The sequence below is a fragment of the Dromaius novaehollandiae genome, chromosome W, assembly GCF_036370855.1.
Source record: "Dromaius novaehollandiae isolate bDroNov1 chromosome W, bDroNov1.hap1, whole genome shotgun sequence".
In the NCBI taxonomy this organism is placed as follows: Eukaryota; Metazoa; Chordata; class Aves; order Casuariiformes; family Dromaiidae; genus Dromaius; species Dromaius novaehollandiae.
The window spans coordinates 28,931,090-28,959,057 of NC_088130.1; the positions used below are offsets into that span (position 1 = coordinate 28,931,090).

Consider the following 27,968-nt stretch of genomic DNA (forward strand, 5'->3'; position numbering starts at 1 on the left):
AAGAAAAATCCCATTTTAAATGAGTTTCAGTTTAATATACAGCATGTTACTAGTAATAAGGTGACCTTCCTCATACTGTCTATTCCAGTGGTGTTAAAGCACTGACACATATAACCAAACAGGTGAATGATATTATGATATAAACTTTGTTTACTTCTTTCAAAACTGCTTTCTAGGTGCAGTACCATCATCTGTTGACCCTGGTATTAATGAAGCAGCATTTGATTAAAAAAAAATAAAAAAGCATCAGTGTCTCTTGGAAAGAAAAGGAGAACAGAACGGAATTACACACACACAAAAAAGTCTTGTTCAGACTTAATTTTACTTTTGGCTAGTTACTTTCTAATCTAGCAGAAAGAACAAGCTAGCCTTCTCATTTCCTGAAAAATACCATTGCCAAAACCCAGGACAAGTCTAGGAATACCTACTACATATCTGTAATACATAAAAACTTAAAAATCTATTAAGAGAACTAAATCTTTGCAGGTAAGCTACGAACTCCTAGGGACACAAAATTTTAATATTTGAAAACATCAGCTCAGTATTCACAATTCAACTATTTGTAATATTTTGGCCCAGATCCCTGTAAGTCTACCCAGAACAGTGTTCCCAAACAGCTAAATGAGATTTTTTTTTTTGCTGTAGAAGAGGAATTAGCAATCTTTTCATAGAATACTTGATGCAAGTCAGGCACTGTTTTCCAATCTCTTACTGCATTTATTAAAATCCACTCTGAAACCAAATAAAATTAAGCCATAATCCTGTTTTTTTTAACTGCCATACTTGTCTCCCTCATCTACAAAGTAGTGCTAAACAGAAGCTCTCAGCAGATTAAGGCCCATGTGTTTCTGAAAACAAAGGATGCTCCCCCAAACATTCATTTGCTTCATACAATTAAGAATATTACAACAGCAAATGCAAGAGACCATGGGTTTTTTTTAGATAGCTTGATCATAAATGGGACAGTTTTCTGTGCCTTCACCACCTCACCCTCTGCAGCAGTACCCTTCTCCCTTGAGGCCTTTCACCACTTCATATATTTAAAGTGATTGATATTTCATTACTAGTCATTGTGCATGCACAGTACTAACTACCTCAGAGACTCTGGGCACAGCAAGTGGGTTGGATAATGAGTTAAATTCTCTCTGTTGCCAGGCACTATGCTTGGTATTACTTGCAAATGTGAAATGTAGCATTGGCAACTTAAGATCTTGTCTTCAGAACTTCACTTACTAATACAAAATGCAAATTTTACACATTGATTTACATCAGGCTGCATCTTTGGGGGGGGGGGAATAAGTGGCATAAACAGATTTTATTAACAGAAAACAGTACACCCTTTCACATGGTCAGTTAACTACAGGAAAGACCTGCAACACAAGCTGAATGAGAAAAGCAGAGAAATGCATGCTGCTTAATTATTTCATAAATAAGTCAGATTTACAGAATGCTATCATCTGCTCTTTAAATCCATTATTATGTAATGCTCTCTATCATTTGCAGTTTCTCAGTTCTGTCTGGAAGTACTGTATCCTCTGGGACATCTCCCACTCATACTTTCTTCCCTCTTACTAAATTTTTCCATCTCCATACAGGTTTCTTGCTGCAACTTAAATAAGTGAAGATTTTGTGCAGGGAGAAGGAGCACATCCCTCCTCACTACAGTTACAGCTAACAACACATCGAGGACCAATTTGTAATATTGGCCATATACATTCTAAAAACAGTACAACAGCAGTAATGGAAGGAGTTATCCTAGCAAGCCAGTAATCCAGCAAACTTCACCATCCATTTACCCACTCTTTTATCTCCACTGCATAATGAACCTCATCTGACACTAACTTCATGTCACATTAACTATGGTTTCCTCATCCTCTAATTAAGAGCATCACAGTATCCTTCTATTGTATTGATTTGTTTCCTCTGCTGCAGCTCTTGTCATGCATGTAAGTAGTTCTATATCTGTGCTGTAATTACTTCTTAATCCAGCCATGCCATGCATTTTCTTTCCTTCCTAAACAGCTGCATATTATTACATTCCCTTTACTTCCGACAGTTTTTTTCCCACCTCCTCTTAATACTATTGCAGAGTAAGGCACAACACTTGCCAGACCTCATTTCTAGTGTACTTATTCAGAGTACAGGTCTTTATCTAGGAACGTTTCTGTTCAAATATCAACAAACTGAGCTGTTACTTATCCTGGGCCTCACCTCTAAGATGTCAGGAGGTAGCAAGTCAGATCAGCGTTGTGCTATACCTTAAGATCTTCTGATGAAACGCAACAGAGAAATAGTCAATACAAAAATATATCAGCTCTTTCCTTCTCAAACTGCAGATGTCTTTGTCTTACCCAATACTAACATTCTGCATTAATTTTCATAAAAACTTGTTTTTTAAATGGAAAAAAACCCCAGTCCTTTCCAAAAGGCTCTGCTGCAACAACATAAAAGGAAGAAAAGTTTGAAAGGCAGAAGAAAATGAAAGTGGATGATGCTCAGTCAATCCACTAGAAAGGTGGACTTTTTACAGAAATTTGGAAAACTGTTTTTCACAGATGTGAGCTAGAAAAGTGTCATTTTTCTGTATCGCTCACTGAAAGAGAGAGTCTAGAGTAACCAGCTAAACAGAGAGCTGACTTTCAAGTTTAGTTTATTTTACTCCACAGATTCATGTATTTGCCCACCCACTTATTCCAGAACTCCAGCAAAGTAAAGGCTTATTCAGCCCCTTTGTAAACCTGTAATTGCACGCTCTAACCCATCTTTAATTCAGCTTCAGTAATCAGTTAACTTTACTGAAGGCAGCATGTAGCGCTGAACATCTTTCATATAAAAAACGGTACCAGTGTACCTCAGCAATTCTCTGGGAAGCTTTTCCACAGTAAAAGCTCTTCCTAAGGGAATTTGCTTATTCATACAGATTTCTCCTCTCTACCCCATCTTGGCCATAGAATAGCAAGAGATGGAAAGCTTAGAGAGAGATTAAGTATTTGATGTTTCTCAGTATTTCCCTCAGACTGCCATGCTCTGGATCTGTCCTAGCTGCACTACAGTTACCTTTTGTTATCAAATCTTTTCGTCTTAGAATACTTTATCCTTAGCTGTAACTCAGCTCTTGGCTTTTCACACAGGGTTGCACAGCTGTCAGTTGCTCAGAGACCAAATCGGAGTCAGCGCTGGCAGAAGAAACTGAGCACATGCCTAGAATACCTACAGGGGCCTGAGTTACAAAGACATATTTTGCTCATTCTTAATATTTAGCAGACACAAGAAGCTACAACATTCACATCTATTCACGACAAATGGATGACCACACATGCAAATGGATGATCAGATCCAGTTTCTTGGTAAGCTGAGGTTGAAAAGTCACTGCTAGAAAAAAATGCACACTACCTGGTTGTGTGAGCTTTGTAGGGAACCTGTGAGCATCCCCAAACCCCACAACACTTTGAAAAATGGAAGCTCTATTATTTCAGTGGAATATTTACCTTTCTCTTGACAATCTTCTTTTCAGTCTTCCCTTTGTTTAGGTTGAACCAGATGTCCTTCATCCAAAAGCTGATTTGTTGTAAGCATTCTGACATTTTAGTAGTGATAAATCAGTTAATCTATTTAGCTGAAGGTCATCAACATGTGCGTTTTGCCTAGCATACTGAAAAGGGAGGGTCCATTCTTGTGGGACCCTGTAAACAAAGACCTTCTTTAAAAAATAAAGTGTGCTAAGAGGAAAAAAAATCCAGCTACTAATTTTGCTATACCATATTGATGATAGCTTTTTAACACCCGTTGCAGCAAAGGCTGTGGCAATGTCTAGAAATACAACACAAAATCATGGCTGTGAGTCCCTTTAGTGTCATTAGAATCTCTTAAACAATTAAATCAGGACCTAAGCCTCAGAGACTTATCTAGAGGAAGATGTTCATAGCAAACCAATCTAGAAAACTCTCCTTTCCAAGATAAACTGTTGACACGAACTATGAGCATACATGCATCTTCATTAAAATCTCAATGCCTCCCCCCAAAACAAACAAAAAAACCCAAACAAGTTCCAGCGCATAACAGTAAACACTAAAGAGTTCAAAGAAGGACCTCAAAAATGGCTCAGAGGTTAAGATTTATACTGTACGGCTTAAAGAATACAACTTACTTGGCTCAGCAAAGAGGAGGCTGATTTTTATTACAAAAATATTAAAAATATTTCTGATTTTTTCAAAAGCTTAACAAGATCTAGTAGCTGCAAATTAGACAAACTGGAATTAAATTCCCTAGTATCACTATGGTTAATTGAATTACAAAAGCCTGTACGAACCAAGTCTATAAGGTGAGACAAGATACTTAAGAAAATTTGATTCTGAATGTTCAGCAACTTTCGCATAGGGGTCAAACTGAATGGCGTGGGTCTTCAATCTGAGCTTGAAATGCACTACAGTTCATGAGTCATTGGAGCCTTCAAGAACTGTAATTCTTTGCAGTGTATGTACACTCATAACACACTGCAATGATTATAATCAAGTCTTACACTACAGAGATTCAGTTGATTGCTTGTTAAGGTCAGGACAAAAAGTCCTCCAGCTCTTCTTCCCAAGGCCGATTGCAGAAATTGCTTTGTTGTTAGTTGCCTTTTGCGAACGCAGAGCTGAGCTGGTGCTGGAGGTGGCACTCTCCTGGCACAGACTGGTGCTCCCAGGTAGGGCAAAGAAGCCTCACAGATGCCCAGGCAGCATGCAGTTTTCCTGCTCATAGCCATATTAATCAAGTGTAATGATTCATGTCAAATTTTTGGTTTAGCTTTTGTTTTGGAAACGCTCTTGCTTTCTTCAGCTTATTTCTTCAGCATAAAATGCTTCCTTGGATGACATGGGTCTCGCTTCTCTAGGGAGTTTGCTGTCACACAAGCCTTTAGGCACTGTGGCACACAGTTTAGTGGGTTATTCGAAAGTTAAAATCCATAGACTGATTTTAAAATATGTGTTTTTACAGTGTCGGGGTGAACATTAAGAGTTTTACTGCTTTTGTTTCGGGGGGGGGGTTTGAGTGAATATCTTCAATTCTTAATTCCTGCAATGCTGGTGATGCTAAAAAATATGGGGGTTTTTTGTTTCTCTTTTTTTTTTGGGGGGGGGATGTTTTTGTAAAACCTGAGCAGTCTAGAATATCTTAGGATATTTACTCCCCATAATGAAGCTTCATCTTACTGAAGAGTCAGTAAAAAAGAAAAAATTCAAATATAAGCTAGGGTTTGCAAGTCTAGCCTGCCCAGTATTTAGTGAGTTTTGAAACTGACCTACTCGCTCACTAGAAAAAGAATGCAAAAATTCAAATACTCATTGCATCTCTCGGCAAGCTGCTTCCAGCAGCACGCTCTACCCATGGGGCACCAGCGCTCAGCACTTTCAGGACTTACACAAAGCTGCCCTTTCCGCGGCCCATTCTTCACCCTGGAAATCAACCAGCAACTTCAAAGTAACAAAAAGGCATCTGAGGCGGTAACTGCTAAACATTTTATCACTGTCCAAATTACTTTAGGAAAGTACTGAGAAAAAGCAATTAAAGTAGTACAGGGGTGACAACCATGTCCAGAACAAATACAGTGTCAGTGGAATAACCTAGAAGAAAAATGCACTCTAAATCTGTCTGAATTGGGAAAGCAGGAGTGCTTTCAAATTCCTTGTTCTAGCTGATGGATATTTGAGTGGCACCCTGGCAGACACCAGCTTCCCTTCTCCAGCTTGGATCCAGGGCCACCAGCTACCCAGCTGAGACATAATCAAAATACCTAAGTTGTATGCATTAAATCTTAGACCCATATGACACAACTGAGTAATTCAGGTATATAAGGTGTTGCAACTCTCTTGAAAACATAAGCTTCTCAGGCTAGAAATATAATTTAAAAAAAATAGCATGTAGAGGAAAAACATCCTACTGACTACAGCTACATTTTGTACCTCAGATTCCAACCCCTATGGACACAGGAAGGGAAAAATGTAAGTCATCATAACCATATTTAGAAAAGCGTTCTGTATTGCTAAGCATTCTAAAAGAACATTTTCCTTTTTTTGTCCTACACATAACCCCAATACTTCAATCTTAAATGAAGAAAAGATGTACTTTCAAAGATCCCCAATGCAAGTCAGCTAGAATGCCAGCCCTAACTAGCTGAGATTCAGGGGCAACTGTGTTTGACACTCGTAAGTTCCTCCTCAGCACTGAATTGTATTTTATTGATTCATTACTCTTTTAGAATTGTTCTGTATTTTTTAATCAAGTACTGAACCTCTTACTAGAAATAATTTGTATTGTTTTAATGTTAAAACTCAAGCCATTTATGTTTAAGCTTGCCTGGTATTGAGCGATCTTGAGTAAACTCTGGCAAGCATAAAACATATTGTTCCTATACAAATAAAAACTGCAAATAAAGTAGTCTTGCAGACAAACTTAGTGTCTGCAAATCAAGATAAGCTGAGCTCAAGAATTTTAAAAGTTTCTGACAAGGCCATAAGGGTCTGTTTTGCAAGCTAATTACCTCAGGTGTCAAGACAACAACAGAAATCTTCATGGTGGATATTATTTATTCTGGCAAGGAAGAAGCAGTAAGAGAGATTGCATGGCACTGGCAAAATCCCTTCTGTCACAGGAATGGAAGACCAAAGTTCTCCTCCAATAACAGAACTGGCAGTAATTGAAATGCTCTTATTTAGGATTATAGATGAATTGTTCCTCAGCCTCACTTCCCCCTTTTGCTGTCCCTGAATTTTTTGTCCTATCCTGTGACCAAGCATGTCCTATCACATGAAAGTTTCAGGTGACAGTCATGTTATGGCACTCACTCATCATGTGATCAGATGTGTAGCTGACTAAAGACATGAGTGATTTGCCTGGATCTGTTTGTGTATCCAGATGTGCGCTCACCACATAAAAGGGTACGTCTATGATTCAGGCACATGCTAGAGCATGACCACATCTATGGAGTCCAAGCACTTCCACAAAAGGTTGTATAGCATGACTTTGCTAGAAGATAAAACAAGCACAAGAGAGTGTGCTTCCTACTCTACGCCTGGTTGATACTTTCCTGATGTTCTTTTAGTTTACAGTTTATTCCCTTTCTTTTCCCCAAAAGTAAGTGGAAGGAAGTGCTAGAAGCGTGCTTCATGAAATCTTATTCCCCAGTTCAGCTGCCTGGTAACAACCTACACTGCAGGCTCGGAGCAGTGTAATTGCTTCAGTACAGGAATCGTGTCTTTTTATGGATTTGAGGTTTGCCCAACACAAACTGAATCTGATGCTTAATGGGTTTCTAGAATTCCCGCAATATAATTATATAATAACTTAGGGAATGCAGTATAGAAGGAAGAATGATAAAGAGCACTATCTATCCATGTTTACAAACAGCTCAATGAACTTAAAAATATGAATTGAATAAAATGGACAATTCTCCTTCAAACAATGAACTAGGTGGCAAACTGCCCACAATGACCATTGCTAGAGTCTATAAAAAACTCCCTGTCCCTTAAAAGTCACAAATCAGAAAATTTTCAAGCAATAAAAATGTGATAGAGCATAGAAATTCTTACATTCCTATGCTATATTTAGAGAAGACTTTTAAGGCACAGATTAATATATTAGCAGAAACCGAATGCACAACTTAGCCATGGTAGCCAGTATGTTGAAGTAAGTTGTTTTCCATCATTCTCTGAAGAAGTTAAAGCATTCTAAAACATCCAAGACTTCTAAAATATAAAATAGTATAGCAAATTACAACCAGGCTCTGTTGTTGCAACGGGTTTCAGACCTTCATTGCCGCACGCACGCTAGACTGTCACACGGAATCTTCAGTCCCGTTATACCATTTTAAGCACCATTTCAGTCGTAAAGAAAGGATCTGCACATTTTGCTCACTAGTAAGACTGAGAGAGATTTGGAACAGTATAAAGACAGTCATGTACAGAAACCTACTTTTTCATGCAAATAAAGCAATACACAAATCGACTGGTTTGAGAGGAAGACAAGGACTCCTTTTCTCCATTCAATTCATTCTTTTCAGCTTCATGCACTTGAAACATTTTTTGGAAAATGCTTTATAAGTTAAGTCTAGTTCTCAAGGTCTTAACAATGACATTTAGACATTTAATTAGGAAGCCATCACTTGGACTGGCATCTAAACCTTTTGTCAGAGACCTAATTCCACACCAGTTTAAACATACCATTAGTCTTATATTAACTAATAAGATTCATAACATTCTGGCTACTGGATTGCACTGGCAAGCATTAATGCAACAGTGAAGTGAGTCTAAATGAACACCAGCATACAGTTTTACAGTGTACACATTAAGCTAGTAACAATGATCTAAGCAAGACAAAAATGTAATAACCACATTCGTTTATGAGCTGGTACTCAGGCATACCCTGTGCTTCCTGGCACTTTGGATGCAATTATGTGAGACTGACAGCCAAATGAAAGAAGATTTGATCAAACAAATTGTTTCATTGATTCCCAGCTGAATCCAGACCTTAAGCCTTTCTGGAGGTCATTCTGAATCATGTTTAGAGACCTACACATGTAAATTCAGTACCATTACCCTGTTTCAGCATTTCAACCCGCAGCCATATTCAGTATATGGAATTTTAAAAAGTCACAAACATACATAACAATATTTATAAACAGATAACCTATATTTGGAACCAATGGAAAAAAGTCACATTAGTTAATGCCATTTTTCAGCTCGTATTTCTAAGTTAGACATGTGGTTTTCACTGAAATAACAAGAAGATCCAAAATGTAAAAAATGCTAGAGCAAAGTGCAGGAACTCTATTCTGTGGGTTTTTTCTTACTCTTGTGGAAATTGGAATATTACAGAAGTTTGAGTCACCACTCTGCTAGACTTGGCTAAAATTAGAGTCCTATACAATGAAGGGCTTGTAGTTGAACAGTTTGGACACCAGGGAACAAATTACAAATACAGTAATTCTGCCGAAATTTGGGGGGGGGGGGGGGGGAGAGGAGGGGGGGAATACTGATAGTAAGAATATTAAAAATTGGATCTATAAGGGAATTGGGAAGTAATCAAAGTTGTACTTAATTCTGCCAGCAATAAAGAAAAAGTCTGCAAACAAGCTTTGGGGGATTTTTGCTACACTTTGTAATGAAAAAAACATTCAGCTCAGTTTTGTGTTAAAAAACAACCACGTGGAAGGAATATGGCCACATAGCAGATTCTGCTAACCTTGGAGTCTCATTTATCTCAATGCTGCCCACTGACACTGTCTTCTTGGCAGTGATAGGTGCCAATTATATTGTCAAGGTTACTGGCACTGGAGCTTTTCACCTCAAAATTGCTGACACCAAAGTTATTGATGCCAAAAGTAAAAAAAAAAAAAAAAAAGTTAAAAAAACATAATCAGCACTCTTTTTTTGCTGGGTCTAGATTCCAGTGTATAGTGCCTGCTGACAGGCAACACCTTTCCCCAAGCTCATTCCACATCCAAGCCCTAGATGATTAATATGGAATAATGAAGGAGATTTAATATGAGCCCTTAGATTTGCAAGTTTTGGACTGAAGCCCCTGGATTTTCAAACGGAGCAAAGATCTTGTATACAGTTCCTTCTGGGCAGAAAATACAGAAGTTACAAACAATCACAGTGAGACAAGGCAGGCATTTAACTCAAGAAATCCCATTATTCAGGGCATGTACAGTGTTCCTTTTGTGGAATGTCCAACTCAAATACCTGAATCTTTTTTCCACAAAACACATAGATGAAGACTTAAAAACAAACAAGCAAAGGAAAAAAAAAACCAAAAGTCTGGGTTCAACACAAGTTCAGTCAGGCATCCCTTTTGCTAAGAGAGAGAGAAAGAGAGAGAGAGAGAGAGAGAGAGAGAGAGAGAGAAAGAAAGAGAGAAAGAAAGAAAGAAAGAAAGAAAGAGAGAGATCACAGCTACTTGTCCCTTTATGACCTATATGCTTTGCCCATGATAAATGGGAATTTTCTACTCTAGAAAGTCCTAAACATGAGCAGAAGAGACAGTGCTTCCTTCTGGCAAGTATTAAGCTGGAAAGGCACTACAGCAGTACCAGTAAGATCTGAACGGCTCTTTCAGAATGGAAGTTGACTTCTCTTTCTCACAAAAGTAAAGCGCCTTCCTAGCTATTTGGAGAACGTTACTGAACAGCAAAATGATAAAACGGCCAAAATTTTCAATCAAACAAGCAGGACAACACAATACCGTAAGGTTTGGGCCAGATGCTAGGTCAGCTACAGGAAAGGTATTTTCTACTGAATAGGCAAGAGTTCTGGGAAGGTCACCCACTTCCTTAGGCCCTTTCAAGGCATTAAGCAAATTCCTGACCGAATCTTTCAAAGCTGTGGGAACCTGAAGTCAGCATTTATTTGCACAAAAAGTTCACAAATGAAAGCATGCCAAACTGCGGGTCTTAAGAATAAGCCTGCTAGAATCCTAGAATTTAACTAAACTGCACCTAGTTTTTACTGACCTGTCAGCAACTGCTAGTGCTTCAAAGCTGTGACAGCCACTCCCTCTGCAGCCATCAACAGCAACGTGAGGACCAAAAGACTTTGGGGGAGGGGGGGAAAATCAATTATAATATCAGATGCATTTTGAAAATAAGACAGTGATTTGAAAACAAGTAACTACAGAAACATGATATTTATTCCGATTAGCACAAACCAAGACAAGTAAGACAGCAGTCTACAGCAATGTCAGCAGTTTGAGGCAAAGTGGAAATTCTGTGAAAGGCTTGCATTGAAATTTAAATCTATTATAGCCCGCCTATGACCACCCTCCAAAAAGCAACCATTGATGAATTAAATTTAGTATGTTTATTCAGATACTGTATACAAGAAATACTGTATACAAGAAATACAACATCGCAAGGTTATGAACTTTGCTCAGTCTGCTTTGCTCCATCTTCAAATGTGTCTTGTTTCACAGTTGGATGACTCCTACCCTATTCCAAAGGATGTTATAACATACACAAAGCAATGGAGGGAACCGTTGTCTGACACAAGTGCCAATTAGCATTGCTGCAGTTAAAAAAAAAAGTTAAACTTTCTAATACCTTCTTTTCAGATGGTTCAACAGTAGTCAGCAAGGAATAGATTGTATTATCTAATAAGTCAGAAATTATACCTTTCTCGTAGTAGAATTTTTTTTTGAAATACAGAAGGACCTAGAATACAGATCCTTCTGCATTTCAGGAAGCCTAAGAGCCATTATCATTCAAATAAAAATAAAAGCTGTTATACCACACTATTAGAGGAAGTTGTAACCATTAAAACAGCTATGAGGATAACAAATCATGTGATTGGTAATTGTACAACATGAACATATCTGCTCCAATTCTTATACCACAGCCCTCAGAAAAGCCTCATTCCTAGAATAAATCAGTTACTACAGTGCAGGACAGTACATGTCAAAAATAAGTTTTCTAAATAAATAAATAAATAGCAACTGTAAGAGTCTGCTCTCCAAACTACTGAACTCCAAAGCAACTAAGTGGGATCAACATGATAAATTTATTTCCCAAGACATCTTTCAAATCCCCTTGTAAATATACAAAGGAAGGTACATTACTGTTAACTACACAATAAGGAATTCCTAGAATTTGTATTTAGTATGTATATAGTTTTATATACATATATATATAAAAATACTATCAAAGATCTATGAAGTAAACAATTATCCAATTCCCTAACACAGAACCAATATGCATGTGAACAGAGCCATTTTAATATGTAGGCCTTTTATAACAGCATATACTATTGCGTCCCTCCCCCCCAGCCCCCCCAAAAACACTGTATGGGTAAATTTGGTCTTCAGGTCTATCCTATGAGTAAGGTGTAACTAACTCCCCCCTGCCTCCCAAAAAATACGGAGGTACAGCTGCAAACGTCCCCTCAATTTCTCAGTATAAATTGCTCCGCAACAGATTCCTTTGTTTCTGTTAATTACAACATAACTACTCTTCTACCACCAACAGCTTTCCATATATTCTCCTCCAAATCCAGGCACAACTGGCATGAAGAGTAACATTACTCAAACAGCACAAGCTTGGCAAATCAGTCAGTTCTCTGAGAACACAGATCAGCTGCAAGATAAGACATTGTAAGCAAGGACTTTACACCCACAGTGCAGTAACAGCTACCTTTAACAAACAGGAAAAGTGTAGTTATAATTGTTGAATTATAGAGAAGAAGGAATATCAACTATTCTAAACAGAGGTCACAAATTTATTATGAAGACTGCTAAAAAAAACCCATTAGTTATAAAAATCCCAATACAAGAAGCACTCTTTGCAATATTTCTGGGAAAACAAAACAAAATAATTCTACTCATTACATACTGAATTTCCTTGTTTTTCTTACTACCCTACAATTTCTAAGGAAAATGACAAGCCTAATGGGTCATTTCCACTAGAGCTACATATGTTTAATCTTACAGTACTTTTGATTTTCACCACCACGCTTGAACCTCAGTTCTTGTTTACATAACCAGAGAGCCCCAGTCCATGTCAAATTTTTATTTCTACCAATATTTATCTTTCTGTTCCCAAAAATCAGTTAGGAAAAACGCTCCTATATAATGAAAATCACAAGAGACAAACCAAAACAAGGATGAGGAAACCATTTCAGCATATACAGTAACACCTTTAAGTCTCATACTGAAATGCTTATTCAGGCATTCTATAACTTTATTAGACAAAAGTCATCTCCCTACCTACATAGGGACTTTGCAGTCCAAACGCAAACTCTAGTAGAACCTGTAACAACACAAGTCAGAGAGAGCTGGAGGGAAGTGCTTGTAATTGATCAACTGAATTCAATTTACAGTATATCCCCCCAAAAGTTGAAAAATCTTATTCCAAGAAACAGCAGCTAGGTCATAAAATTTTTAATATATGATTGACTTAGTTTGAAGTGAAAGAGCAATGAGAGTAGGCATGTGTGAGAGATAACTAACTGTCCATATAAAAATTACATAAGCAAGCTTGGGATTTCTATATAATATACATATAAAACCATTATGCTATATGGGAATAACATTGCTTAGTTCTGAACAGATTCTTTGCTAAAGCCCTTTCAGTGGAAGAACAGCAGCTATGTGAGATCTCCATAGCAGGGGGTTTAGAGAGAAGAAAAAGCTCATGTGATCCTGAGAACTTTTTCCATTAATAAAAGGAGAGTCAACTCGCACAATTTATGCTTTCACAATTTCTTTGCACTCTTGTCACACGACAATGAGAAGTTCTAGTTTCCTTCCAGTTCCCCCTGCATGCCAGTTGCTACAAAAAGGCCAGTTACTAACAGCCAAATTCAGTTTTGTACAATTCAGAACCTTTCACAATTTATTTAAAGCAAGCGACATTCATCATTGACTGCACAAATACGAAAACTTTTCATTGGTATCTGATTTCCAGAAAAAGTGTGCAACTTTCACACAAACAATTTAATCTCATGAACTAAGCCTTAAGTGATGCTTAGATCACCCAGAGTTCAGAGAATAACAGAATGGTTGAGGTTGGAAGAAACCTCTGGAGATCATCTAGTCCAAACCCCCTGCTCAAGCAGGGTCACCTAGAGCATATTGGCCAGGACTGCATCCAGACAGCTTTTGTTTATCTCCCAAGGATGGAGACTCAACATCCTCTCTGGACAACCTGTACCAGTGGTCTGTCACCCTCACAGTAAAAGAGTTTTTCCTTATGTTTAGACAGAACTTTGTGTTTCAGTTTGTGCCCGTTGTCTCTCGTCCTATCGCTGGGCACCACTGAAAAGAGTCTGGCCCCATCCTCTTTATGTCTTCCCTTCAGATGCTTAGGCACCCCCCTCAGCCTTCTCCATGCTGAACAGGCCCAGCTCTCTCAGCCTTTCCTCATAGGAGAGATGCTCCACTCCCTTAATCACCTTAGTAGCCCTTCACTGAACTCTCTCCAGTTGCTCCATGTCTCTCTTGGACTGGGGAGCCCAAAACTGGACACAGCACTCCAGATACGGCCTCACCAGGACTGAGTAGAAGGCAAGGATCGCCTCCCTTGATCTGCTGGCAACACTCATCCTAATGCAACCCAGGATACCACTGGCCTTCTTGGCTGCAAGGGCACACTGCTGGCTCATGGTCAGCTTGTCCACCAGCACCCCCAGGTCCTTCTCCTCAGAGCTGCTTTCCAGCAGGTCAACCCCCAACCTGTACTGGTGCCTGGGGTTATTCCTCCCTAGGTGCAGGACTCTGCACATGCCTTTGTTGAACTTCATGAGGTTCCTCTCTGCCCATCTCTCCAGCCTGTCCAGGTCCCTCTGAATGGCAGCACAGCCCTTGGATGTATCAGCCACCCTTCCCAGTTTTGCATCATCAGTAAACTTGCTGAGGGTGCTCTCTGTCCCTTCATCCACATCACTGATGAATAAGTTGAACAATGCTGGACCCAGTATTGACCCCTGGGGGACACCGCTAGATACAGGCCTCCAGCTAGACTTTGTGCCACTGATCACAACCCTTTGAGCTCTGCCCTTCAGCTAGTTCTACTATAGTGAGAAGCATCATTATATTAGTTCACATAAGCCTAAATTTTTATGCTGAATTATGAAGTCCTTAAATATGCTCTGTTCTTCTATGAGAGATTAATAGTTCTATCAGTTTATGAGTAAACTGCATCTCTAAAGAATAGCTTTACACTTGTATAAGATACTTCAAAATGCTATTGATCCTCAAATTTTGATTTTTTGAGTTTACCATTTCTACAGAGGAGTCAAACTATGCGTGCTCTAATACAACTGTATTAACTCAAAAGATGTTCTTGCTTGCTGAATTTTACTCCTCAAGGTAAAGGCAAAATAACTTCTGTGAAGTCTCACAGAGTGTTCATATTTTTAAAATTTATTTCCACTAGTGATAACAAGTATTAAAATCAATCACCATCTAATAGACACAAATGAACATACCCATGGAACCCTACTAATCTTTTACTGCCAAGTCAAATTAGCAGAGACTAGCCTTGTGATTACATCCAAAAAAACAGTATGAGAAGTACAGTTACAATAGCATGTACAGATAATGAAACCAGGCTGATATTTCTTATTCTTTTTAGTTTCTTCCCAACTATCTCTCCCATAAGCTTCAATGAAAACCAGCACACCCACTCAACATCAGCTTCTGACATTTTAAGTGAATGCTTACTGCCCAGGGGCTTTATCCTCCAGCTACACCTGATGCAAAAAGACACAAGCTTTCAACTAAAAATGAATGATCATCATCCAACAATCAAAATAAAGTTCTATAACAGCACAGCATCAGCTACTGTTGAAATCACTGGCACAGATTATTTTAACACTGTTTTACCAAACTGGTACTTACAATCATAATCCAAGTTAATTAGGACCAAAAATCCAGCAGAACTTCTAGTGTTTTGGTATTCAAACACGAGAAGTCAAAGCTAAGAGCTTACAGTAGAAGTGCTTTTGCTTTGCTAATATTGGTAATAAAGGGAACCTTGTCTGATGAAGATAATATGAATTTGAAAAGCAAACTACCAAAAGATCCATCAAAAGACAAGTTTCAGCTACTGGATTGCCACTTCCAAGCAGAGCCCATTTATTGAGTACAGTCAGGTTGCTTTTTAAAACCTACAATAGGGACTTCCTTAAAAAAATATTCCTATAATACACTTTTGTTATTCACAGCATTGACATCCCCATTAAAATGTGAAAAGTTAGTGGTGCATGTTTTGCTCATCAAGCTCTCTAGCTGCCTCATTTCAGTGCATTCATTCATTGCTCATTCCACCACTGTAATACAAGTTACTAAAAAAAATCACCCAGTGAAAACATGGCAACTTGATACAAAGAAAAGACCACAGCACATTGCTTTCCACTGTCCAAACTGAATGGAGACAATTTGAAGGACAAGCTTGTGAGGCCTAACTACAAAAAGTGGATTCTCTGAGTTTCAGATGCTGTGAGAAGATCCTGAAACTCATGAATTTCTACTACATAGCACTATGAAACAACTTCTATAGCACAATTTGAAAGTAAAAAATGATAACATGCATCATATCCTAAACCAATTCTATGCTCTCACGTAAAATTCATGATACTTCAGCACAACTTGCTACCATAAAATATTTCAAAAAGCACATATTTAACAATTGCATTAATAATTTTATCATTCCTGAGCTGCTTGAAACAAACAGGAAAAGTTAATTACTACAAAAAGAAATCCAAACTGTCTTGGTCTTAATCAAGGTAAGAATTTTCAAAAATCTAGCCAAAAATCAACTTAGCCAAATTTAACCTCTCCCATTTGACCATTACAGTATTAAGAAACTTTCACTATGAAACATGCTAATATTTAGTATTAAATGTGATCACGGAAGGACATAATTCCCAAACCCCAAAGATTATCTAGATATAAGAAAATCCTAGAAATAATCTAAAAGTTATGAGAATGAAAATATATACACATTAACATTTTGTAAAGCACCCAGGTTCTGTAAATTCAAAATGCAGGTGTGCACTGGGGCTAAGAGCTATTAGTTAAAAACTAAAGCTGACCAAAACAGTATGTGAAACTTTATGTGCACAGTAGCACAGCATACTGTTGAGGGCCTTACAGTTTGATATTGCAAAGAAATTGCAATTGTGATGTTAGTTATTGGAGATTTTCTACAACAGATGTCTAGCTATCAAGACTTCACATACTTGAGCACATATTTCATTACGCTTGCTAAAACATGTTTTTATGCACAACAGTGTTTGCTTTTGCGCTATTTAGAAAACATTTTGTGTACTATCCCTGCTATCTCAAACCCTAAAGGCAAAATTAATAATACTTCATCAACTATATTGCCATTTGGATTTCCCCAGTTTTGGACTTTTTTTCTTTATACCACTAAGTATAAATATATTTTGCCAAAATATACATTTATATTTATTTTGGAACCTAAAACATCCAAGGAGAGCAAGTACTCGCAATTGAAAGGTCTTTTTCATTGGGCAGAACTATTCTATAAACAGCCTTTATCGTAACTAGAGGAAAAGAAACATATCTAGGAAATTGAAGCATGACAATGATCTCATGGCATTCACTTTAACAAGTCTAGTATTTCTTGAGCGCTTAGGATTGGATGAAACCATTTGGCATACAACTTTTGCCAAAACCCAGTTTAAAAATATAAGATTATGGCACCTGAAGACCATACCAAAAAAAAAAAAAAAAAAAAAAAAAAAAAAAAAAAGAGTTCTTTGTCATTTCAGTTAGTGACATAATCTTAATTAACTCCTGCCTAGTCCTAGCCTGCCAAAATGGTATTTCTACTAGTGCTATTAACTGGGACGTAACCTCCCGAAACAGAGTTTTCAAATTTGTGCTTCTCTGCTGGAGCACAGAAATCTTCTCTTGTTGAGTAGTAAGTAGTTGGTAGAAGTGAGTACATGAAATCAACTTCTGCAGAATTTCATTTTATTTTTAGGAAAGTTAAAAGTTACTACAACAGCTTTACCAAAAGGCCTGCTTTCCCACTTTTACAGGCTATAACTATCATAAAGGTTACAGTAATTATGGGGGTGGGGGAAGAAGGAGACACATGGACAAGTCAGTTATATAGTTTAGTACATACAGTTTAGTTGCAACTCTGCTTCTGCTCTCTTCTGTAGTTATACAATGAAACCGACATTTACAGAAATCTGAACTATTTTGCTTTACATTCAACTGCTTCTGCGGCTATGAGCGGCAGCTGAGGCCACTTGGATGACTGCAGAGACGGGGCCGCGGTCGGGCAGCTCTGCACAGATCCACCCTCACGGCAAGAAGTCAGAGAGGAAACACAGCAGAGGGCATGGCGCCTACTGATAGAGGATGCTGAAGCCAAAGGCAATTTAATTAACAGCCAGAGGAAGGTCTTGCAGGCGAAGGACTTGACTTTTAAATACCTTTTCACAGCGGAGAACAGCTGAGAATTAGTCAGCTGGGCCTTGCTACCGCTCTGGGACACCTCAGCGCTTGCGGCCAGATTTTAAAGCACAAAAGCCTGGAAGCCAGAGCACATTACCCCACCGCTAACAGCCCCCGGAGGCTTCCTCAGGCGAGTGACACCCACAGCACCGAGCGCCCCCTGCACGAAGGGCAGCGCCACAGCGGAGCGGCCCCGCCGCGAGGCGCTGACAGCCCCTCACCGCCGCCGCCCTGGGCCCCGCCGCCCCCTCCCCGCGGCCACCGCGCGGCTCCGCGGGGCCGGCGCTCCCGCCGACGGGCACTCACCTGCCTGCCGCGCTCTCCCCGCCCGCCAGCGCCGCCGCGACTCCTCCGACGCCTCCCGCCGCGGAGCCGAGCGCGGCCGAGCCGGGGCGGCGAGAAGGGGCAGCCGGCGGGGCCGGGCGCGCATACGGGGCGCGGGCCCGGCGGCCGCTTGCCCTCCTCACCGGCGAGGGCCGGCCCCCGCCCCGTCCCCCCCGCTCCTCATCCCGCCAGCGGGCTCCGGGGCGGCCCTGGCCTCCTCCCCGGCTCGGCCCCCGCCCGCCCCGAGCGCGCCCGGCCGCGGCGCCGGGGGTCTCTGCCCCGCGAGCCCGGCCCCAGCCGCCCCCCTCACTCGCTCCCTCCAACTCGTCTCCCCGCCGCCATCTTGCCCGAGGGGGGAGCACAGCGCGCAGGCGCGACCCAGGGAATCCCGGCCTCGGCGGCGGAGGTGCAGGGACCCGCGCGCGGCCGCGGCGGCGCGCATGCGCGAGGGCGGCAGCTGCCCCGCCCCCTGCTGATGGCACACACCTGCCGCGCGGGGCGGGTCGCTGTGTGCAAAGTGCGTGTGTGGGTGTGTGGAGTGGCCGTTAACGGCCAACCGCCGCCTTCACGGTCCCTGCTGCGTCGCCGGTTCCTTCCCTTTTCCCTCACGCGGAGACCTGGTGGGCCGTTTTGACCAGGCAAAGCCGCCGGACGGCGAAAGCCCCAAACAGGGCTCAAATAGTAACTGCAAAACAGAAGCAATCCCTGAAGGGGCGCCTGCCGTGCTTTGGAGAATAAGTACCGCCAGGTTTAGAAAAGATAGGCTACAGAAAGGCTACGTGCCCTGGCAGAAAGAGACATGCAACGAGGTATGGAAGCTGAAGGCAAAAGTTGGGAGTGTATCTCCTTTCTCCACGTGTTTATTGTTACCCATCTCCAGCAGTCAATCCAGCAGGTCAGTGAGAGAGTTTCCCTTCACAGAAGAGGTACACTCTTTACTATCAGTCTGTGTTTATCCCAGTGGTCAGGGATCTTTATAATAAATGCTGCTCCTTTACTGCGAGTGAAAATCAGCCTCTCAGGTCTCTCCTTTTCTGTCAAGGTCTGCTCCAGCAGGCCCTGGGTAGGCATGGGTACCCAGGTAACTTGCCAGCTCCTATCCACTTAATAAGAGTGGGTTATACACAATGACCAGCAGGTCTGCAGTTTGATACTGAGGTCCTTCATTGCTTTTGGCTAAATGCCACCAGGTCCTGATGACTTACCTGTTTGGGCTTATACTTCCTATAAAGTTACTTCAAACTGATCTGCTTCCTCTGGCCTTCCTATTGTGAAGCAGGTTTAGTGTTGGAACTCTCCTCAGCATCCCCAGTGGCAGTCTAATGCAGACAATTCTTTGAGCCTTTGTGCTATAGCTTTGACATCCTTAAGCCCCTCTCTCAGACCTTTGTCACTAGCAGTCTCACTGATTTCCTAACTACCTACTAGCTTTTGATGTATTTAAAGACCTTTTTACTGCCAGATTGAGCATCCTTTGCGAGGTGGTCTTCGAATTCTTTTTTAGCCCTAAACAGGTTTAGCCTAAACATTTCCTGTTTAGATTTGACCTGCCATGTTTTACAGGCTTTCTGTTCTCCTCATTTGGGCCTGGGCAAGCTCTGCCCCCTCATTAGGATCAAAGAAATCACCTTACTAAGTCCATTCACACTCCTCTTCAGAGCCCATCATCAGAGGTAATACTAGCCTATGTCACAACCCCCTGTCAAATTGGAAGTGGTTTTGAGTGTTGAACACATATTTAGAAAAATCTGGAACTTGCTGATGAGCCTGTGTGTTTTATGTTTTGGTAGTGTTTGCATTATTGATTTTATTAGTGACGTTTTCCCAGGATTAATATCATTGGAATAAAATACACTAATCAACAGTTATACACAGTTCAGCACAAGTTAACTTAGTAACATTTCATTTTTATTGGTAAATATTATTAATTTTTAGCTTCCTTATACAATAAACTGAGTCAACCGTGAGGGTTACAAAAAGATGATACACAAAAGTAATAAATACTTACACTCTGATGCTTCTAAAAATAAAGAAAAATCCTTTCATACCTGTGACATAACTTATTTGAATATCATTTTTAGCTGCAGTTTCCATCACTGCTGTGTTCTGATTTCCACTTTTATGTTTCAAGGGCATTCTACAAACCATGGTCACGAAAAACTAACTACATGTGAACTGATACTAGTTTGACTAATACAATGAAAATTAGGTTGGTGAACTAATGCTAGCTGCTGCAGATGGTATATTTTATGTAATTAAATGAAGAGTCAGACTGGATGTTTGAAAGACAATAGTTCTTGGTAAATGTTTTTGTAAATTCACTCCCCCTTGAATTCCCTTGCCTAAAAGCTACATGATGACAATCATAAGTTAATTTCCAAAAGAATTTAGAATAAATCAAAGAGTGTCTTGTTGTGTGACAGTCTGAATAAAAACAATTTCAAATGTCCCTGCAAAAGCACACAGTAACCATCCTCTTCATGAAAAGAGAGAAACTTTCAGCGTGTTTTGAGTCCAGTTTATGAGCGTCTGTCTTCAAATAAACTGCATTTGTGTGTCACATGGAGAGTTCTAACACTGAAAGCAACTAACGTTAAAAGGGAATTCATCTTACAGTGCACCTCATTCAGGAAGACTGAAAACATAAGAAAGATATAAGGTATCACTTTTTTGTTTTTATTTTCATATTTATTATTTCCCAAAGTGGGAAATCATAAAGAAAGAAAAAGAAGAAAGAAATCATGAAAGAGAAGAAAGAAATCATAAAAAAAAGAAAGAAAAGAAATCATAAAAAGAAAATTAAAGTTATCATAAAAAAAGCCAGATCAAAACAATTTTAGGAAAATGAATCAATGGCAGTAGTGGTATACAGTGTGCAGTCCCTTGGTTCCTTGAGGACCACCTAGGTAGATAAGATGAGCAGTTGGATTTAACTATGAGCTACACCTTATGATTGTTGGGGTGAAGTGCTGGAATCAGGCCTATCTCCCCAGGAAGAAAGTAGAGACAGTATCTGTCCTGGCAGTGAGGCTGATAGGCTCTGAGGTATGCTGAGGGCATTTCAAGCAGCTGCTGCTGTGCTTTTCCAGCTATAGCTCCTCCCTGGCCCCTGTGGCTGAACACCTGCTGTATTGCTAGGGAGGAAAGTAACTTTGGCTGATACACCATCTGCCTCCATGAAGGGGACAGCAAGTCACTATATCAGTCTCTTGAGCTAATCTGCCTTGTATCAAATAAAGAAATACAAAAGAGGCAGAAAAACAATAACTAGTTATGATTCTCAAGAGACCTGGCTATAGTTGCTCTAAATTGTGCTGTAAGGAAGCATGTGCTGTTCGAAATTACCAGGAATTTGCCCTAGGAATTTGACCTCTCCTTTCCTTCCCATCGCTCCCTGTCCTGTTGCCTCTGCCCTTTCAGGAAGGGGACATAGGGTTTGTCTATGTGCCTGCTGGGCAGTCCATTACAAAAATGTGTGTGTGGTGTACCCAAGTATCACAGAAAGAGCAGACTAGAACATGTTTCTTAACATACCTTTGAAATAGTCTGTTTTCTTGTCTTTCCAGCCTGCTAGCCAGGCACTCCTCTGAAGATTATTATTATTTATGGTTTTGTTTTTCAGATGATGATCAGATTAGAATTCCATTGTGCTAGGTGTTTGACAGATGTACACAAGTCAATTTCTGTGTGAACAATTTAATTAGTAAACTTAAGGCAATATGTCAGAAACAGATTTAAAAACCTAATGGGAGATGGAAAATGACAGTACCACTAATTAGGTAGATTGACAAATGAGCAAGCTGATCATACTGAAGATAGCATTCTGAAAAGTTATAGCCTGTTCTAAGGTAACTGTACCCTCCAAGAAAAGTTCTCCAGCCATCACTTCCTATCTTCAGATGTTTGTTATAAGATGGACCAATTTCAGAAGCATTGTCCCAAGGGCATTTTGGCAGCTCGATATAAAACGCTTTCCTATTGGTCTAGGTTTTAAATAAATGCATGAAAAATAAATTATTTATCAATGATGTTAACAATATTATAAAGTAGAATTATATTCTCCACACTCTACACGGGAAAGCATTTCTCACAATTGGCAGTTGGCAGTATTGTAGTGCGAAATCCGTATAGTGGATTTAAAATCTTGTAGGAGCCATTCTGGCAACAATTACCTTGCAGAGTGGAGGCCAGCCCAAAGGACTCCCAACATATAAAACTAGAGAGAGAGTCATTTAGGTAGTGGCTTTACAGATTCCTGCTATTGATGCCCTGTCCTTCTCTATTCGAGAACTGCTGATCCTATGACCCTTAACAAGAAGGATTTTCCTTTTTAATGCTTGGTTTCAGCAGTTAATGGTTAAATACAAAAATGTCACTGATAATGCACTTAGCCTTTTGCTAGACAAAAGAAGATTAAAAATAAGTTGTATGTGAGATTTAGATACTTATTTGCTGGATGGGCTTTTTTTTTCTCTTATATGGTTCTTATTTGAGAGGCAGTGTGCTTCAGTGGCTATAGTACAGATCTGGGATTTAGGAAACTCAGATTCTCTTCTTGTCTCTGCCCGTGAACTCTGCTGTAACACTGAGCAAATCATTTCACTTCTCTGTGAACAGTTAGCCATCAAAATCTTCCCCTGTCTTGTCTGGATTTGACTCTAATCCTCTCAGGGAAGCAGAAGTTAGGTGTCTATGCAGTGCCAGCACTGCAGATTCATCCTCTTTTTGGTCACATATATAATATAGAGGAAAGCAGAAGTAATTATACAACTCTGAAAATAAGTTGTCAGAAAATCCCAGAGTTAGACAGTGTTATATTTCCTAAATCAACTAATTTTATTCAAAGGAACGCAGAATCAAGGAAGAAAACCAAGTGAATTTTTTATAGGTTAATGTAAAAATTAGAAAAATGTTACCTGAATGATTTCTACTATGAGTGATTTGCAGTCAACAGAAAGCAATGGGAAAATGAGAACCCACAACACTATATTCCTGGGGTTCCAAACTATAACAAAGGAAAAAAAAAGATGCTTTTCAGGAGAAATAGTGTTGAATTTAGATATTCTGTAACCCCAGAATCCTAGGGGTATAGTTAGAACTATAAAATTTGTGTTTTTAAACTAATCTTTAATGTAGTTAAATAAGCAGCATGGATCCATCAGTTAATTATGTCAGAGAAGCTGGAGCAATGAAGCATGTTTTGAATAGGTGGTGGTGTATCTGGCTCATGTTAAGGTTCACATATTTAAAGGAAACCAAAGAAAAAAAAACACTAGACGCTAGTGCCAGAAAAGAAAACTGATCTCAGGGTTAAAGGATTAAAAATAGAGGTGTCTTCTTAAAGCCACCTAATTTTTAGTATCACAGCATTAATTTTATCCTGTCAATCTAAGTTGAAAGTGATAGTCGCATGGAATATGTCCAAGTTTTCTGTGCTAGAATTGAAGAGGGAAAGAAAATGAGAGACAAGGGTCTTAAATATTTATGGAAAATGACTTTGAGTTTAGTCCAGAGAATGAGTCATTCTGAGTTACATACAAGTCCAGACATCTGAAGAGGTCTGAACTTGCACCCTAAATCTTTAGCTTTCTAAAAGAACAGATCTGGCCTGAGAGATAGGAGGGCAGAGAGATCCAAAAGACTAAATTCAGTTCAAGTCCTTGTCCCATTGAAATCTATATGCTAGAAGATTTTAACACAGTGCTTGCTTCACAATAAGAGGAGACAACCATAGTAGACAAGGAGGCAGAGGCAGAGTGCAAGCCTCAGAAATTACCCTCTTGGATTACCATAGCTACCAAAGGCCAGGACACAAGTGATAGATTTTGGGGGGCAATTAGAACCCAATTTTTGCATCAAAACATTGCCCATGATCAACAGAAAAATTACACGTGGTTGCCAAAGCTACTAAATGGATATTAACAAAAACTGTGTTGTGCGTAAAGACAAAGTTAGAAATATTATCCAAAATATTACAGTCAGGAAAGAAACATTAGCAAACTTTTTTCAAGACGGAAGTTGTATGTGCATTACTGTAGAAAAAACACAATGTAAACAGAGTTTGAATATCCCAGAGTGTATTTCAGTAGCTGTGTGTCTACTTGACATCTAAGCAAGCTGGAAAGGAGTCCTGCCATGGAGTTGAGGAATATAGGATGGTGTCTGTTTTATAAAAGTGACTAAATCTGGCTAATAAATAAGAAAATATCTGGGAAGAAATGTGGTGAATGACCAGCTGTTTAACCAGTGTTCCATGGAATGAGAGGCTGACTATCCTCATTCAGACCACATCAGTGCAGCACTGCTTAATGTCTTCAACACTAAAAAACCGCCAGAGTTTTAATTTACTGTATATTGATGCCAGTGAGATTTTCAACAAAATGAGGCATTTTTCCTTGAGTGTCCTCTTTTCCAGAAAGTTATTCTGAGTAAAGCTTACTATTCCTTATACATTTTCAACTTTGTACTTGTGGCTAGAAATTGATATATAAACACAGGCTGACAGCTTTTTACAGAGTTGACTGGGGAAGCCTAGCTCTGAAAAATCAATATATTTTGTGAAATATAGGCAGTAGCTTATTTAAAAAGATGTAGTTGATTTACAAAAAACATCATAATATTTACAGCAAGGGAATAAAGTATATTAATCATCAAAGCATTAGCTCCTAATAATGTTTTAAAATTAGTATTATGTAGAAAAAGCTACCTGTTCCAATAATGTTATTAATGCAATATTTTTTTGTTTGAGCCATTCCTTATTATAAATTTTTCACACATAGGAAATTAGTAAGGAATCAAAATTCTTGTATGACTGTTTATCCCTGGATGGTTGTCAGTGGCTAATAATATCATGATCTATTTTGTGCATGTAGAGTAGGATCAGTAATAGTGCTAAATACCTCCAGCTCCCACTCAAGTCAGAAGAGAGAGAACATTTATCATGCTGTAGTATCACAAAAAAAAGAGGATGACAAGCAGGCAACACATACATATGAGAAAATGATACATGTTGCTAAACATATATTATTCTTAAGTCTTGTTTTACATTTTTTTCTATCTGAACAAAATAAGAAGTGAAAAACAGAGTTAAACACCAAATATATATAATAATCTCTGGCATGATTTGTCCAGTCGGAAATAAACATATAAAAGTGACTTCCTGAGTAAGAATTACACAAGGTTGGGTTGTTAAATCCTCATAATTATTTACAAATGTTTTACATGAAAAGCTTTAGATGTCCTTTATTTCAGTAATTGCTCTAAAAGATTTTGCAGTTCAGCTCAGTTTTCCTTACTGTAACTTGGGTAGTTGGCAGTTTGCTTAACATTCCGGGACTTCTGTGGACCTAGCCAAACCATCAGAGTGAAAACACTTAAGCATAGAAAAAATGATAGTGGTAAGCAGTTTACACGGTAAATATGCTAAACCTGCACTCATAAAATACAGGTGCATGAATTTGCTGATGTGGTAATTTTCAAAACTAGAAAAAATACAACCAGGGGAAAATCTGTCTCTATTCATTCAAGTACAGGTGTAATTTATTATATCAAGCAGCAAAAATAGCGTGGATTTCAAGTGAACCATAAACCCAGTGAAAATAGCATTATTACAAAACAAATTTTTATGGATTGTTCCAAGTGAAGCAAATCTCTGTTGTCTTCCCCAAATTTTCTCATGATCAAATACAACTTCTTACAAAGATCTTTAGCAGGGAAAAACAGCAGAACTTCCAGTAGTGTGGGCTCAACATATTTTTCCTCTCAAATGGTTGTTATCTAGAAAAAATGAACTAACACTGCTGATACCTGCATTTTCAGAGTTCTCTTGGGAGAAGAAAGTTTTAAAATATAGGAATTATAGGAGGGGAATGAGGAAATACTTGTCAGTGTTTTCCAGAATAGGATATTATTTATGAAAGTCTTCATATTTCATCCCAGCATGCTTATACTCCAGCACATGGTGTAATAATTATTTAATATTAAGTCTTAATTTCTGTGTAATTCAAGTAAATATAGCAGGTTTCTGAAATACAAGAAAGTTATTGAGCCAAATCCTGCAGGACTTGATAGGATGAATATAATTTCACATTAGTAAGTTCCTGCTGGAAACATTGTAGAAGTTACAGTGGATTTTTTAGTGTAGTAGGACATAGTTAATAAGTATATACTTCAAGTACCTTTGAAAAATTGAATGTGCTTGTGTGAAACCGCTGAATTTGAATATATGTAACTTTTAGCATGCTGAAACAACTTTGTTTGAACATGGCTTAATATTTATGTAATTTTCCAAATAATCCAAATCTGAGATTTCTATTCTTGTTAATTTTTATTTAGCTGCAAACATCTGAATAATTACGGTTTTGAATATTTTACCAAAATTCTCTGTAAAGTTAGATAAAAACACCTACTGACTAGTATTAAACATGTATATTTTCAGACCCAAAAGATATGTAAAAATCTTTTTAAAGTTTAAAAAAAGATAAAATTGATTGGACTGGGATTTAACTACAAAATTAGGATTGTTATTTACAGGTGAAGCAGGAAGAGTGTTCAGTGTGGAAGTTTTTTGGTAAAAACTAATTTTATAGTTCTCAGTGATTATAGCTTAAATGTCCTATGAAGAGTAACTCCAAAATATTGGCTGATATACATACTTGTGTGTATTCAGATTGTTTGCACACTAAAAACTATAGGGCAAGCAAAATGTCCTCAGTCCTGAATGAAGCTTTTGAATATGTAGAAACAGACAAACAGAAACCTAGACGCTGCTGACCTACAGAGGTAACATGAGTGAGAGAATTGGCTTCTTCTCCTCCCTGAATGACTGACAGTTGACACTTGTGGCATTATATACAGTAATAGGTAAACCATTATAAAACCAATACAGAAGCTGAAGCCCAGATTTTCAAAAGTTTAACTGTATATGAAAACCTTTGCAGAAGCAAGGCGTATGTTCGTCAACTGAATCTTTGTTACTGATAGGTATATGTGATAGAAAGATTCCAGTTTAAGTGTCAGTGACCAGGATAAATTTGCATAATTAGCAGCTGGAAGAAAAATCAAACATGTGATGCATCACCATGCATTTCTTTTTATTTTTAGAACCGCAGTTTAATTACCTCCGGCACTGTCACAGCTGCTACATGATTCTTAAATATTTTCACTCAGTAGTTTGCATCTTAATAGAGAGATTGCCTCCTATATGTTCTCTCCTGGTTGCGATTTCATGAAATAATCTGACTGCCTGAACTATAAATAGCCTATGAAAAAAATCTGTACTTCACTTCTTATGCAATTTATTAGTTGGAGAAAATAAGGAAGGACAGAATAGTACAGGGGGCCAGTTTTACCCATCTTCTTACCTGTATCTGTGTAGCCACTATAGGACATTTAAATAAATAACTAGAATATATAGATTAGTAGTGTTACCTATCTGAAGAGTGAGCAGATAGCTGTGCCCCTAATTCTGATAAGGTGAAACCTCATCTCATACTTTATTTAACAGCTGTGAAAAATGTTTGCATCTAGCAATCTAGAAATTCACATCTAATGTTTTATACTTTCTCAATTCTCAAAATGTATATGATCTGTGGAAATAGTATTCAATCAAGCTTAATATGATTATCTTAGGAATTCTGCCAGTTCCTGAAATTAATGTATTACCATACGTTATTCAAAAT

At 38.8% G+C, this 27,968-nt stretch overlaps 1 protein-coding gene across 2 annotated transcripts in view; it reads right to left on the reverse strand.

Moving 5' to 3' along the window:
* LOC135323425 (adenomatous polyposis coli protein) overlaps positions 1-18,686 on the reverse strand; it is a 94,632-nt gene extending 75,946 nt beyond the window's left edge. For both annotated transcript variants that reach the window (XM_064499769.1, XM_064499767.1), the window contains exon 1: positions 18,271-18,686. The gene's annotated coding sequence lies outside the window, so the exon portion shown is untranslated. The remainder of the gene's footprint in view (positions 1-18,270) is intronic.
* Positions 18,687-27,968: the final 9,282 nt, after the last annotated feature.